This window comes from Notolepis coatsorum (genome assembly GCF_963971535.1).
Source record: "Notolepis coatsorum genome assembly, chromosome: 9".
Taxonomy (NCBI): Eukaryota; Metazoa; Chordata; class Actinopteri; order Aulopiformes; family Paralepididae; genus Notolepis; species Notolepis coatsorum.
In genome coordinates this window covers 10,736,436-10,751,686 of record NC_140173.1, presented here as the reverse complement: position 1 = coordinate 10,751,686, position 15,251 = coordinate 10,736,436, and the positions used below count along the sequence as shown (strand labels likewise).

At 46.6% G+C, this 15,251-nt stretch overlaps 1 protein-coding gene across 1 annotated transcript in view; it reads left to right on the top strand.

Moving 5' to 3' along the window:
- The first annotated feature begins 6,774 nt into the window (after positions 1-6,774).
- Positions 6,775-15,251, top strand: part of micu1 (mitochondrial calcium uptake 1) — a 180,106-nt gene continuing 171,629 nt past the window's right edge. The window contains 1 exon segment of the mRNA XM_084321252.1: positions 6,775-6,915. The gene's annotated coding sequence lies outside the window, so the exon portion shown is untranslated.

Below are 15,251 nucleotides of genomic sequence, written 5' to 3'. Positions count from 1 at the left end.
GAGCTTGAGGAACTCAGGACCGTCACTGTAGATATTGTGACGTGTGAGGTCATCTAGGGACATCCCCCGTGTGATGACATCGGCTGGGTTCTGTTTCGTGTCCACGTACCTCCAGCACGCTGATCCTACCAGGTCTTGAATCTCTGTGATTCTGACTCCCACGAAGACCTTGTATCTACAAGAATCGGACTGGATCCATGTGAGTACGGTCATGGAGTCTGACCACAAGATTGTTCTTTGCACCGGGATGGTGAGTTCACGTTGGATTAACGTGGCGAGTTGCGCGCCTACCAGAGCTGCGCAGAGCTCTAGACGCGGGATCGATTGTTGCTTGCGGGGGGCTATCCTTGAGCGAGCCAGGATGAAGGCTGTGTGTATTTCTCCTCCCTCCTCTCGGGCCCGCAAGTAGGCCACCGAGCCGTCGGCCACTTCCGAGGCGTCACTGAAGACGTGCAGGTCCATCTGGCACGTCTCCAGCCGCACTGTGGGTGGGAAGTAGCTTCGGCGTATGTTCACATTTTGGAGCGAGCTGAGTTCTCTCTCCCACTCTCTCCAGGTGGAAGCTAGGTGGTCGGGTATGGGGTCGTCCCAGCCCTGTTCCTTGTCCCACAGCTCTCGTACAATCATTTTCGCCCGAGTGGTGTAAGGTAGGATACACCCCAGCGGGTCGTATTGACTTGCGAGTGTTCTGTATACGCTCCGTCTGGTGGTCGGTAGAGGGGTCGACCTTCCCTGCTCTGTGGTCAGGGGTGTGTATTTGTAATGGAGCGAGTCTGTTTTGAAGCGCCAGACTAGGCCCAATGTCATTTCCTGTGCTTCACCTGGGGTGGTCGCCATCCAGGTCTCGCTGCTTGCTGCCTTTGTCTCTGGGGAGAGGCTGCGAAGTACTTGAGGGTCACTGCTGGCCCACTGCCGGAGATCAAAGCCGCCTTTGATCAGTGAGGCGCGGAGCTTGAGCAGGAGGGCTTTGGCTTCTTCTGGCGTCGAGACGCTTTGCAGACAGTTGTCCACGTAGAAACTCCTCTCTACACTTTGTCTGACCTCCTCGTCAGCTTCAGGGTCTTCTGTCACATGTTTTTGAAGTGCGAACGTAGCACAGCATGGGCTGCATGTGGTGCCGAAGGGGAGGACCTCCCATTGGTAGATGGATGGTTGCTCATCTTTGATCCTCTCTCTCCATAGGAACCGCAGCAAGGGCTTGTCCTCCTCCACTAGTCGCACCTGCAGGAACATCCCTTTGATGTCGCCGCTGATGGCCACCTTGTCTTGGCGGAAACGTAGTAGTACGCCGAGGAGAGAGGGGCCGAGTGTCGGGCCGGGCAAGAGTTCTTTATTCAGATTCTGTAGTCCGATCTGGTAGCTGCAGTTGAATACAATGCGATCCTTGCCGTTGTGGTGGACCTTGTGGTGGGGCACGTACCAGGATTCAATCGTCTGGTTGGCCTCTTGAATGTCAATTTTCTTTATGTGTCCCGCTGTGATCAGTTTGTCGATCTCAGCGCGGTACACAGTGGCTTGAGTGGGGTCTTTGGCTAGACGCCGCTCGGTGTTCAGTAGATATCGCTCTGTCGCTTCTCTTGAGGCGTGGAGGGTGGGCATACCCTCTCGCCTCAGGAGTGGAGTTGCGTATCTCATCACTCCGTTGACCTCGACTCTCTTTGTCTTCTGCTCGAGGAGGGCTATGGCATAAGTGTCTTCCTTTGAGCGAACGAGTTTCTTTTCATTCTTAAAGGGCATTGCGTCTAATGTCCATAGCCTCTCGACGTGCTGCAAGAGGGTGGTGTCTTCTTCGTTTATCCTCGTGTAGAGACAGCGAGTGGCTGTCGGTCGGTTGGAAGACCCGGAGAGGGGGCCTTGTAGTGTCCAACCCAGGCGGGTCTCGACCGCTGCTGGACAGCCTCTGGGCCCGATGTGGACCCGGTCCGTTGGGACGATGAGGTGTGCGTGGTCGGATCCTATGAGCAGGGTCGGGGTGGCGTCGTCGATGAGCGGTATAGGTAGTTGACGTAGGTGCACGTATTTCTCCATCAGCTTTGGGATGGGGTAGGTGTACTGTGACAGGCCTATGTCGTGGCTGGTGAAGGCGTTAGTGATGCTATACTGCTTCTCGGGCTGCCCGACCGCTGCTATCGTGAAGGAGACATTTTCACCCTTTATGGTCTTCAGGTCTCTTCTAATGGTACAAATTGTCATTGTTTCTTCGCTCCCCCGCAGACCCAGCCGGGCTGCGGCGAATGCGAGGAGGAGAGTCTTTTCTGACCCATCGTCTAGGACGGCGTAAGTGTCCATGACCTTGTCCTCGTAGCTTAAGAGCACTCGGACCACCTTCAAGAGCACTCGGGAGCTCCCGCTCTTCGCAGGGTCTATGTACATGATGTTCACTCTCGAGCTGCTTGGGGGTACGGGTTTCTTCTTGTTGCTGTCGTGTAGGACCTCCAAGTGGGCGCCGTCGCACTTGCTGCATCTTTTCTTTAGGCGGCACTCAGCTGCCATATGGCTGCGCGCGCAGCGGAAGCAGCGGCGGTTGGCTTTGATCCACTGACTCACCTCGTCAGCAGTCAGCTTCTTGAAGGTGTCACATTGAGACAGTCAATGTTCATTTTCACAGTACTGGCATACAATCTTCCACTTCCCCTTGGTCTGGGGGGTGCTGTGGTTCTTGTGCTGCGGCACTGACTCGGCCTGGTGCATAACTGTCACTGACCGGCGGTTATCGTTGGACCTCCGAGGTCCATCTCTTGGGCTAGGTCCACTCCACACGAATGTGTCCAGTCGTAGGCTACTAACTTCCCTTGCGAGGAAAGCGGCCAGGTCTAGGAGGGATGGCTCTGGGCCGTTGGGATCACGGTGGTCTCTCTGCCGCCGAAAACGCTCTTGGCGGGCTGGAGGGAGCTTCTCCAGTATTCGCTCCACATTAGAATTTGCATACAGTTCATATCTCCCCTTCTCCTTTTGGGACCCCAGTATCCCCACGAGGGATTGTACCTTGATAGAGAGGTCATCCAGTGCTCTATTGTCTTTGGCTGGGGGGAGACGGTCGATATCCCGTATTTCTTGGATCACGTAATCCCATATGCGTCCATAACGCTGGTCGAGGGCCACCAGAGCCGCGGAGTATGGGGTGCTTGAGTTGGAATATGCCAGCGCTATGTTATGCGCTCTGGGCACCTTGAGATGCTTGAGGAGGATGGCATATTTGTACGACTCGTCGTGGACATCGGACATCATAGTCTCCAAACACATGCGTAATTCCGTGTACTGTGCTCTGTCCTCGCGCGTAAAGTCTGGGAACGTCGGTGTGCCAAGGTACGATGCCATGGATGGCTGGTACATTGGTGAGAGTAGGGGAAGAGGCCTCCTGGGCGAGTCTCCCTGTACGTGTGGTCGTGGGTTAGTACTTGGTGGGTACCAGAGGCCGGGTCCTCAGGTGCTGTTCCTCGGTGCTGACTGTACGTCAAACTCACCCGTGAGTTGGGTCGGGGGTTTGTAGTGCAGTGACTCGGGGCTGAAGTCGGGGCTGTACTGGGCCTCCTGGTCCAAAGTACGTTCGTGCTGGTGGGCTTGATATTCCTCCTCTTCCTCTTCTAGGTCCTGGAGTCTTCTAGTTAGTCTCTCGGCGACGTAGGCCGGTTCTTCCCGTTGGCTGGGTCTCGTATGGACCGGTCGGGGAGGGGGCTCGGAGACGTAGACAGGTTCCTCCTGTTGGCCGGGTCCCGGGTAGCTTTGTCGGGTAGGGGAAGGTGCCCTAGACCCTTGTCGTGATGATCTCCAGGAGCTCCGTGCGGAGAGAGGGGGTGTCGCCCTGGCGATCAATTGTTCTATCATCTGCGCCTGCAGCCGGTCGCGCTCTGCTTCGCGCTTCGCATTGGCGGCGTCGCGCTCTGCTTCGCGCTGTGCATTGGCGCCGTCGCGCTGTGCATTGGCGCGGTCTCGTTCGATGTTCTCTTCCGTCTGAAGGCGCCTCTCCTCCAGTCTTATGCGGTCGTCCTCACTCCTTTGTTGCGCCTGGAGGCGCTCTCGTTCAGTTGCAGAGTGTTCGCGCTCACTAAGGGCTTGCGCTTGGAGTTGCGCGTGAAGGCGCTCTCGTTCCGCTGCAGAGTGTTCACGCTCGCTTAATTGTTGCGCCTGGAGGCGCTCTCGTTGTTCGCGCTCGCTCATTTGTTGAGCCTGGAGGCGCTCTCGTTCCACGGCAGAGTGTTCGCGCTCACTTAATTGTTGCGCCCGGAGGCGCTCTCGTTCCGCTGCAGAGTGTTCGCGCTCACTAAGGGCTTGCGCTTGGAGTTGCGCGTGGAGGCGCTCTCTCTCCGTGGCAGAGTGTCCGCGCTCACTAAGCGTCTTTGCTTGAAGCCGGTCACGCTCACCCTGAAGTCGGTCTCTTTCGGTTGAGGCTGTCAGCGTGGCGATCAAGGCTTGCGCCAGTCTCTGGTCCGCCTCGCTGGGGGATGACACTGACGGAGGTGATCGGGTGCTGACAGGGCTTGTTGGAGATCTGTTCTCCTGGCGCGCTCCGAGGTCTATCTCCTGGGCGCGGTACTCTTCTCTTGGTTGTGTGTCGGGTTCTATCCCTGGAGCGCTTTCTTTATCCTGGAGCGCTCCGGGGTCTATCCCGGTGACGCTGTCTGGAGGTATAGTCACGTCATGTCCCACTTGGTCCCCCCCGTGAGCTAAGTCAGTTTCGTTTGAACCCACTGGGGTCTCTACTGGCAGGGTCGCCAAGTCGATAGGATTGGACATGCTTAAACTATCCGATTTATCCGTATTTAACGTCTGTTTAGATAAGCTAAGGGGTAGAACGAAAGCGAAGTCCTCCAGATATGGAGGTAGCTGACGTTTGCGCTGCGGGCGTTCTAGCTTAGGGGAGCCGCTTGGAGAGTGTTCACCGCTGGCCATGTCAATATTAATATTATATTAAATATTACACTGATACCATCCGGCTCGAAGGACCAATTGTAACTGAGGGGTTACAAAACCCTGACTGTATTAAAGATTGTGATAGATTAAACCACTGCTAGTTATGTACTTTAATTACTGGCCAGACAGTACATCAAATATAGATGGTGAACACCCACAAGAACACGGCATTGACAAAGAAATAGTATTTGAGGGTAATTTATTATTATTATGCAACATTAGGTTACAGAATGAGAATTAGGGTCGCGCTTGTATGGCGAAGAATATGCGTAAAGTCAGTCAATAGCATGAGTCACTAAGAATAGCAGGAATCCTACGATGGGTCTAAGTTGACACCACCTGTCGTATAGTAGCAACTATATAGGGCAACACTGGTACCGACTGGAGACAATGGGTTCCCTCCGGGGGTGTAAGGCCTGGAGGGTAGAGGAATGTTTGGGTGCTCCGTCTGATTCAATGAGGAATAAAGAGACTCCAGGTACAGGAGTCGGTCCTTGTAAACTCCCTTGATCAGCAGCAAAGCAATAATTGTAATCCAAATGCTCGATAGCATTGATGACAGTTAGCCAGCCTCCGTCCACGAGGCCAGCCCGAGTTGTAATCCTCACGAGGTTGAATCCCAAACGATAGTGGAAATCAACGATGCTCTTCTCCGGGTACCACGTTCCAAATCAATATAATCCAACCAGTAATGGTTCTGCAATCGCCGACGCCGATTCTCCTGTGTACATGTCCAACGGTTCCCCGCCTAGGACTCCTCGGGTGTGGGCGACGTATTTAGGCCACACAGCCTGGTTAAGTACACTAGCTAAAGACACGACGAACCGCTGGGTAATGCTACACACGAACGAACTGTGGCCGCACGATATACAATAAATGAACGACTATTTACTTCACATTAGATTAGGTCGAACTCGACGTTACTGCATTAAACTCTGACACTTTACTATTCTATTCGCACGTGGTTCTCAACGCTCTGTTAGACGCAAGGTTGCTCACTTCACTGCACGTTGACTCGGGGTGAAGGTGGGGTAAGGTACTGCCGCGCGCACCTTGCGCTGTATATATACTTAAGTGAATATCTAGTCCCAAACCGCAGTCTTTGTCTGGTATCAATACGCTGTCTCCGGGCATGTCCTGACATGCCTGAACTTGTCTTTGAACCTGCCGTTGGGGGCCTGCGCGCTGGCGCCTGGGGGCGCTGTCCAATAAGGAGAGCGAATATTACTCTGGTTTGAACGCAGGTAAAGGGATATTCCGTGTATATATATAAATAATATACAAAGTATATCAAACAATAAAGGTAGATTCTCAGTTTAATCTGGCCCTTCACAACACTCTGTATAGGAAACGCAGTGCCCCATTGCACTGAGCTCATCGATGAGTGTCTTACTACTCTGAAGAGATTCTCTGTGGCCCTGTATAATACACAAACATGGTTGCTAGTGTCTGAGCCACATTTATTTTTATTTTTATTATTTTACTTTTTCTTGTTTGTCAGTCTCTTGTCAAGGTCATTATGATTCATGTTACTGTTATTATTGTTGTCGTCGCTGTCATTATTATTATTATTATTATTATTATTATTATTATTATTATTATTATTATTATTATTATTATTGTACTGTTATGTTCTGTTTTATGTATGATAAAAAACATTTATAAAAAAAAACAATTGTGTGTATTGAGCTGTATGTATTGTACCCATTCTGCAATCTGTTAATAAAAATGTAAATCAATCAATCAATCAATCAATCAATCAATCAATCAATCAATCAATCAATGGTCTGTGCGCGAGGGAGGGAGGGAGGTGGGGGGCGTGCCGGGGGCGTGCCGGGGGCGGGGCCTCCTGTGTGGAACACGGAAGAAGAAACCGCTGTTGTCTGTTTTGCACACACAGAGCTCAGCTGAAGAACAAGAGCCAAAAGGAGAGAAAACGCTTTTCCGAAAACGTCGGAGACATTATAATTTTGGACTGAAAGCACCCCCCTGTTAAAACTGAACGTGAGTAACCAACCCGTGTTGTCATGCCAGTCAGCTTGTCAAGCGAACAATATAACCCGCTCTCTCGCAGTTGAAACGTGAGCGTCTCTCGCCCCTTCCGTGACTGTGATGCACCGAGTGGAGCCACAGTCACTTGCTCCTCAATAGGAAACCAACCTATGTTGACCCTGAAGGACTGGTTCTGACCGAACCGTTCGTGATACAAGAATCACAGAGACATCACAATGGTACTCACAGTTGCACGAGGGTTTCGGACAGAGATACGGGATGGTTTGAAAGCTCGGCGTTGCTAATAAACATTTTAAATAACTTTTATAAACTGCTCAAAACGGCGTTATTTCCGTCGTTGGGTGCATGATGCGCATGCGCTGTGATCACACCAGGCAGCCAACGCCGGAAATAACGCCGTGTTGACCAGTTTATAAAAAATATTAAAAGTGTTTATTAGCAACGCAGAGCTTTCAAACCATCCCGCATCTCTGTCTGAAACCCTCGTGCAGCTGTGAGCACCTTTGAGATGTCTCTGTGATTCTTGTATCATGAACGGTTCGGTCAGAACCAGTCCTTCAGGGTCAATCTAGGTTGGTTTCCTATTGAGGAGCAAGTGACTGTGGCTTCACTCGGTGCATCACAATCACGAAAGGGGCTGGTGAGTTAGCTCCTAGCTAGCAGTGGGTGATGATGCCCCCGACATTAGACTGTCTCTGGTGACGAGTTAGATGTTATTAAATGTTCTGCATGTCGGGGGGGGGGGGGGGGGGGGGTTGCCACAGAAAAGCGGGTGTTTGTTTTGAACACTATTTGAACACATAACCTGCTTGCTAGACAGGGAGGTGATGATGACACCAGGCCTGGCTTTTGATAACGACGACAACAAGGTTAACTTGCAGCTTTTTGCTGCAGCGCCCGTTTGACTGATTGATTGAAAACTTTATTTAACAGATTGCAGAATGGGTACAAATACAGTACAGCTCAATATACACAATTGTTAAGGGGATGCAGACCAGAGAAAGACTTTCGTCTTGTTTACATCAGGGTCCCCCATTTTCAATTCATCATAACATATATGACATACTTACATGACATCTGACATCTATCTGTATGTCATGTATGTCATATATGTTACGATGAATTGGAAATGGGGGACCCTGGTGGAAACAAGACGAAAGTCTTTCTCTGGTCTGCATCCCCTTAACAATTGTATGTATTGAGCTGTACTGCACTGTACCCATTCTGCAATCTGTTAATAAAGTTTTCATTCATTCATTCATTCACATACAGATAGACAGTACTGCTACATCTATACATTTATGACATACCAGATTTGCAAATACAGTACTGTTTGTGATACAAAAAGTGTCCAGAAAAGAGTGTATATAATTTTTTTTTGGTTGATCCACTTTTTCTCCCATTTTTCTATATTTTCTCCCATCCCAATTTCGTATCATCCAATTCAACCCTCCCCTGTCACGAACACTGTTTCTTGCCTCCCACAAGCCAGCTGCAATGTGGACTAAGTCATACATAGCACAAGTCCCCTCCGGTACTTGAGGTAACAGCAGTCGCATCTTTTCACCTGCGCAGCTCGATCTCTCAGTGGCGAGGAGTAACGCGTGGGAGGCTCACGCTGCCCCCGACACTTCCTGATTCTACTGCGCAGGCGCACCAACCGACCTGTAGGAGTCGCTGTCCACAACGCCCGATCCCCACCCATCAGTTTCCCACCCCCTAATACGGCCAATGTGTATTAGTATGAACGACCAGCTAAACTGAAAGCAAATGTGGAGCGCTGGGCTTGAACAGGCAAGCCCAGCGTCTCCAGATTTCGTGGCGGGCGCCTTGCCCACTACGCCACGTAGCCGCCCCAGAGTGTATATACATTTGACGTAGAAGCCAAACGTCAGAAACCCTGGCTGCTACTTGTGCATCATTGGGACGTTGGGAGCAGCTGTATATATATTATATACTATACTTATACCCCAAGCTCCAAGTCCACTGTGCTCAATGCCGTGCCAGAAAACAAATGCATGCCAATGAATTTACCATTTGTTATTATAATATCTATGTGATATGTAATAAACATTAGATCGTTTGTAGTGCAATGTTTATAATCCCACCACTGTTTGCACATAGTTTCAAACGCACACACGTGATCCGTGACGTGAGTGGATTTTCAGGTGAATGAATGAAAACTTTATTAACAGATTGCAGAATGGGTACAGTACAGTACAGCTCAATACACACAATTGTTAAGGGGATGCAGACCAGAGAAAGACTTTCGTCTTGTTTACATCAGGGTCCCCCATTTTCAATCCATAATGACCATAGTGACTGACGGGTGACCTGTCGTGCTAAAATAAGGGTTCCCTGTGGGTTCCCCCTAATCGAAGTGAGTAAGTGACCTATCTGTGGAACAGGTTGACCATATTATTGTCATACATGTTACTTATGATGATGGATTGACAGAAATAACGGATGGCTTTATGTCTAGATGTACGTCTGTATGTCATATGTCATTATGAATTGAAAATGGGGGACCCTGATGTAAACAAGATGAAAGTCTTTCTCTGGTCTGCATCCCCTTAACAATTGTGTATTGAGCCGTACTGTATTGTATTGTACCCATTCTGCAATCTGTTAATAAAGTTTTCATTCATTTGATTAAACGGCAGTAGGCAACTTCTGGGAAATTAACAAGAATGATGTTACCTGCAAAACAGAAATAAATGTCATACACGTGCAATACATGTTTTCCACAGACTGAATAAGAAAAGGAAAAAAATCCCACCTTCTGATCAGCTGGTGATTTAGCATTATTATTATGCACAATGTGTACCTTTCGACGAGGAATGCGATGGTGGTCTCGGCAGGCCAATGTGGTTTGTGATGCAGGGAGCTGTTGTTTTTGGCAAGACTTTGTAGACTTATATCATTTTTGTTTGAGATATTACATCCAAATACATTTTATTTAAATGTATAGGGCTTACAGCTCTGAATCAGAACATGTACACACATCCCATTAAAATCACTGTTGGTACTGGTTTAAACAATGGTGCAGGGCTTGACATCCTTCTGACAAGTGGCTCAGATATCTTACTTGTCCGAAAGCTAAACTTACTTGTCCGAAATGTACTTGTGAAAATAAATAAAACCGACGAGATTTGGACAATTATTATGCTTTAATAACTTAAACACAGTGTGTGTGTGTGTGGTATATATACTTTATGATCAGTCCTCCAGCTCATCTTCACTCCCCATCAGCACCAGCTCATCTTCCTCATCTCCCCTCTTGACAACCAGGGGTTAAACCCTGGTCTACGCCTATAGTTGTATAGTTGTTATTATGGTATAGTTGTTATTGCCATAAAAAACACCATGCAAATGATTAGGAAATACATAATTGTATTTGTATTTGAAATAATATTTTCTTTTAACAATAGGCACATTAGATCAACGGGTAACAACAAAACAACCAAAACAATAACAATATTGAAAACACCTTTCTTATATTATTGTCAGAGTAGTACTGTGTGTGTGAGAGAGAGTGATGAATGAGAGCGAGAGAGAGAGCAAGCATCAAATCTCAGTCTTAGTTTCTGTAGAGAAAGAGAAAATAAATTGATTTAGTCAAAAAGGCTCCCAGGTGGAACGATTTCACAATCTCTATTATTTTAAAGACTGATGGGATCGTTTATGAAGTAATAAAACATGTAGTAGAAAGTACAGAAATCCAAACTGGCATTTTCGGTGGCAGCATAGTCGTATTACAACAGACACTGTGATGTATTGGGTTTGCGTTTGAGCCCCTTGAGCCTCTTGGATGCCGTAGATGAGTGCGTCACACTAGGAAGTCAAGACACACAGTTGTTTATATCTATGCAGCACTGGAGGCCGATGCATGAATCGACATGTAAACGAACAGCCAATAAATGTGAAGTTAACTTTGATCAGATGGAATAACGTTACTATTAGTTTGGGGAATATATATATATATATTTTTACTTGTCCGTTCGGACAAGTTAAAGCTGTATTATGCTTGTCCCACCATTTACATTTTTTTTTTTTAAACATTTCTTTTTTATACTTGTCCCGGACAATCGGACAAGCCTTAATGTCAAGCCCTGCAATGGTGGAACAGTTCGTTCCACTTCCCACCACTGACCAGTCAGGACGCGTCTAGTTTGACGGCAAGTTCTTTCACTGGTTAATCTTAGGCGCTCTTTCGAAGTTGGTTAAGGTTAGAGTTTGTCTTAGAGCAGGGCGATAGAACACCAGCCCTGATTCCAAACTCTAACCTTAACCAACTGCGAAAGAGTCGCCTAAGCTTAACCAGTGATAAACTAGGCGTTAGGTAGTTTGCTGCTGGTCGAGGCGGAAATGGGCAAAGACACAGGCGTCACGCGATTGGGCGCACATGTCACATGACCAGAAACGTCAGTGGCCATCAGATCACACCAGAAACGTCAGTGGCCAATCAGATCGCAGAACGTGGAACTGGGTTGGTAAAAAACTAGACTCAGTCAGGACAGCCGTTTTTTCCGTCGTTGACTAAAATCACACTTCTTCAATCAATATCTGAGATGAAAAAAAAACACAGTTTGACGAACAATGTCACTTACGCCTAGCTGCCAGAGTTGTACTCTTCCTGCTGACTTGTTGTACAGAACTTGTAAGTCACTTTGGATAAAAGCGTTGAGCTAAATTACTAAATGTAAAAAAATAATCACTAAATGTTTAGTGTCCTAGGAGTTGTTCCACTATTCACTGTCTATGTAGCAGATCCATCATCACTAGAGCCTTGTCTTTCTGGTATTCAGCTTCAGGAGAGACTTATTCACATTCACATTCATTATGGGCATATGAGCTGTACAATATTATAAAATTAGGCTAGTGCCTAAGTGGATAATGATATCATTGATTGAGTCAATATAATACAGAACCGTGTTGGTCTTACATTTACAACACAAGACAAAATGAGAGCAACATGGCATGCGCCACAATAATAATTTCATCTACATTATCTTGTTTTCATGATGGTGGGAACTATAGTACTTGAAATTGAAACTCAATCACTGAGCTCTTAGGGCTGAGCCCAAACGTTCGAACGTTCAGACCTTCGTCTGTTACATTGGCATTCGAATTCTAAATCAACATTTGAATTTTGAATACATTTTATATATATATATATATATATAATATATTTTATGTCTATTCATTCTATTTAAACCAATGGGGTTTTTCTTCACAGTTGCAGTTAAGATTAGGCTACACTAATATTATAGTATTAAAAACTGATGAGTTATATTCATTAAAGAAAGTTGATTTAATAAAAAAAACTCATCATTTAATCAGATTAATCACTTTATTCAAATTTTTGATTTAATTTGAGGATATTTATAAAAAAAAAATTCTGATTTAAAAAAAAATATATATATATATTTTTAAATAAAAAACGAAGGTTCGAACGTCCGTTTGAAAAACCCTGACGAAGTTCGAATCCCAAAAACGGGCTTCGGGGACAGCCTTATGAGCTCTACATGATTAAAGCATCAACAACACCTTTTTCAGACTCCCATTCATCTATATTCGGTTTGGAAGTATAGGGAACATCCCACATCCGACCTGTCTTGAAGTATAGGGAACAATGCTGACGGCACACATCACGTATAGGGAAACTTGAAAGTGAAAACTGGTAAACTCTTAAGTATTTAATTTACTCAATGCTCATGGGCAGCCAGCAACTCAGCGGCTATGGCAGGGCCATATGGCTAAAATATATCACAAATCTCAAAGCGCTACATTGTAAAAGAACATAAAAGCTAGCAAGAGAGTAAAAATAAAATCATCCACATCGCGATGCATCTTAGAATCAAGAAACTTCCACACCCCTAGCTGTCAGCAACAGGCTATGCTCCCCAAAACCATTTTGCACTCTCTCTGTACATCTGCATCTCTCTCTCTCTCTCTCTCTCTCTCTCTCTCTCTCTATCTGCCTCGCTGCTTGACTGAGTGCTGTACACAGCAGATACGGGAACTGCGTGAGTTCATCCAAACTAATCAAACCGTATGGGCATAAAACCCACGACAGGAGCTTATCCACCACTACGGATAAAAGGATGTCTCATGCATTTGATCAGTTGCAATGTTCTTTTGCCAGAAATGAGTGCCTTTGTAATTGTCCCTCAGATACACAACTATATCCAAACAGATGACATTAGTCATTATTTGGGGATTGCTTGCGATTGTGAAATGGTAAATTGACTGCATTTATATAGCGCTTTTATCCAAAGCCTCCATGCCTCACATTCACACACTGACTGTGGAGCAGGGTTTCCGCTAGAAAAAATTGTTGCCGGTCTCAGGGTCCGGTAGATTTAAATCTACCGCTCAAATGAGAGAAATTCCGGTCAGAGTTTATTGAGCTTAAAAACAATTGATAGGCAGGCTATAATATAAAGAATGACATCCTCAAGGCATGTAGATTTATAATATTTTAACTTAAAACTAGGCTACTTTTGCGTATACAGTCATTATATTCCAAATAAAATAAGTCCAGAGACTCCGTGCTGCTGCCGACTTTAAATCAAATAGGTGTCTGTGGGCAGTCGGCCCGACATTAATAAACAGCAGTCTGTTATAATCACATTTTTATGAGCTAACGAATTCCATTATATTGGACATTTGTATTAATTATATCAAGCGAAGAACTGAGAAATTTGGCAGAGAGAGACGGCAACATTATTGTGGGTTTGCGTGATGACTCTCCACCTCCCAACGACTTATTTGCGAGAGTATGCCGCTGCAGATTCAGCTGTTTTCAGGCTCTTATCTGGGGACCGCTCAGCAGCGCCCCCCACCCAACAGCTGAATTGCCAATGGCTGAATTGGAGTATTGCACTGTGCCGGCACAGATGGTGGATTCTGTGGCTCTGCAGCTGCACATGCAGCAAGCTCCCGCTGACAACAGCGTTGTCATTATTAGACCTGCTTGGTGAAGCAACGATGAAACAAATGTAATGATTGTTTCGTTCATCGCATATGCTATTTAATTTGAGCCTATTTTAATACAATTCAAATAATCAAATTGTGCTTAGAGGGAATTATTTTCACCGGACATTAAGACCGGAGAGATTAAATATGTCGGACTTCAACAGATTTTGCCGGTCAAATACCGGTAATTACCGGACAACGGAAACCCTGCTGTGGAGGCGACCATGCAAGGTGCCAACCTGCTCATCAGGAGCAGTTAGGGGTTAAGTGTCTTGCTCGAGGACACTTCGACACACTGCCTCAATGATTTTTTGGAGTGACTCAAGGAATCCTTTCAGCTATAGTTATGCTGTCAAAACTCAACAAATATTGTCACATGATATTTTGGCCATAACTTGTTTGAAGTCATTAGACCGAAATTGGTGACACAGTAGTCCAGGGGTTCCCAATAAATGTTCTGCCCGGTCCACTTTAAAATGACTTGGCGGGCCAAGCCTGGCCTCACCCCTCCCTACGTGAGAAGAACAGCTTGTCATTTCAGTTGCAAGAAATGCAAGTCCAAATGTAACCTTCAATAACCATTTTCGTTTTTTGTAATAAGGAGCATAAAATGTGCGCAATTATTACGGAAGCGGAGTATAGCCACGTCTTTATTTATCATTTTATTGCCGCTATCTCGTGATAGCGACTTATTATTATCTAGAGAAAGTAAGTTTTCTCGTGATAACTGATTCATTTATTTCAGTAAGTTGTTCAGTACAGCGACAGACAGCCAGTGGCAGCTCTTGAAGGCTGATATCAGTACTGTGTGATCACATGAACCAGCTCGGTATCGGCCCTGTATCCACTACCAATATTGGTATCTGTGTATATCCTCTGCACTATTATAGAATGACAAGACCAGGTTGAGTCGGTATCGTCGTTGAACTGTGGGCTACTGGCTTCTCCTTTTGCTAGTGTGACACACACCTGCTGTCGGAAGTAAGGTCCCAGTGTTGAAGTAAGGTCCCAGTGCTGAAGTAAGGTCCCAGTGCTGAAGTAAGGTCCCAGTGCTGAAGTAAGGTCCCAGTGCTGAAGTAAGGTCCCAGTGTTGAAGTAAGGTCCCAGTGCTGAAGTAAGGTCCCAGTGCTGAAGTAAGGTCCCAGTGCTGAAGTAAGGTCCCAGTGCTGAAGGCCAGTCTCAGTGCTGAAGTAAGGTCCCAGTGCTGAAGTAAGGTCCCAGTGCTGAAGTAAGGTCTCAGTGCTGAAGTAAGGTCTCAGTGCTGAAGTAAGGTCCCAGTGCTGAAGGCCAGTCTCAGTGCTGAAGTAAGGTCCCAGTGCTGAAGTAAGGTCCCAGTGCTGAAGTAA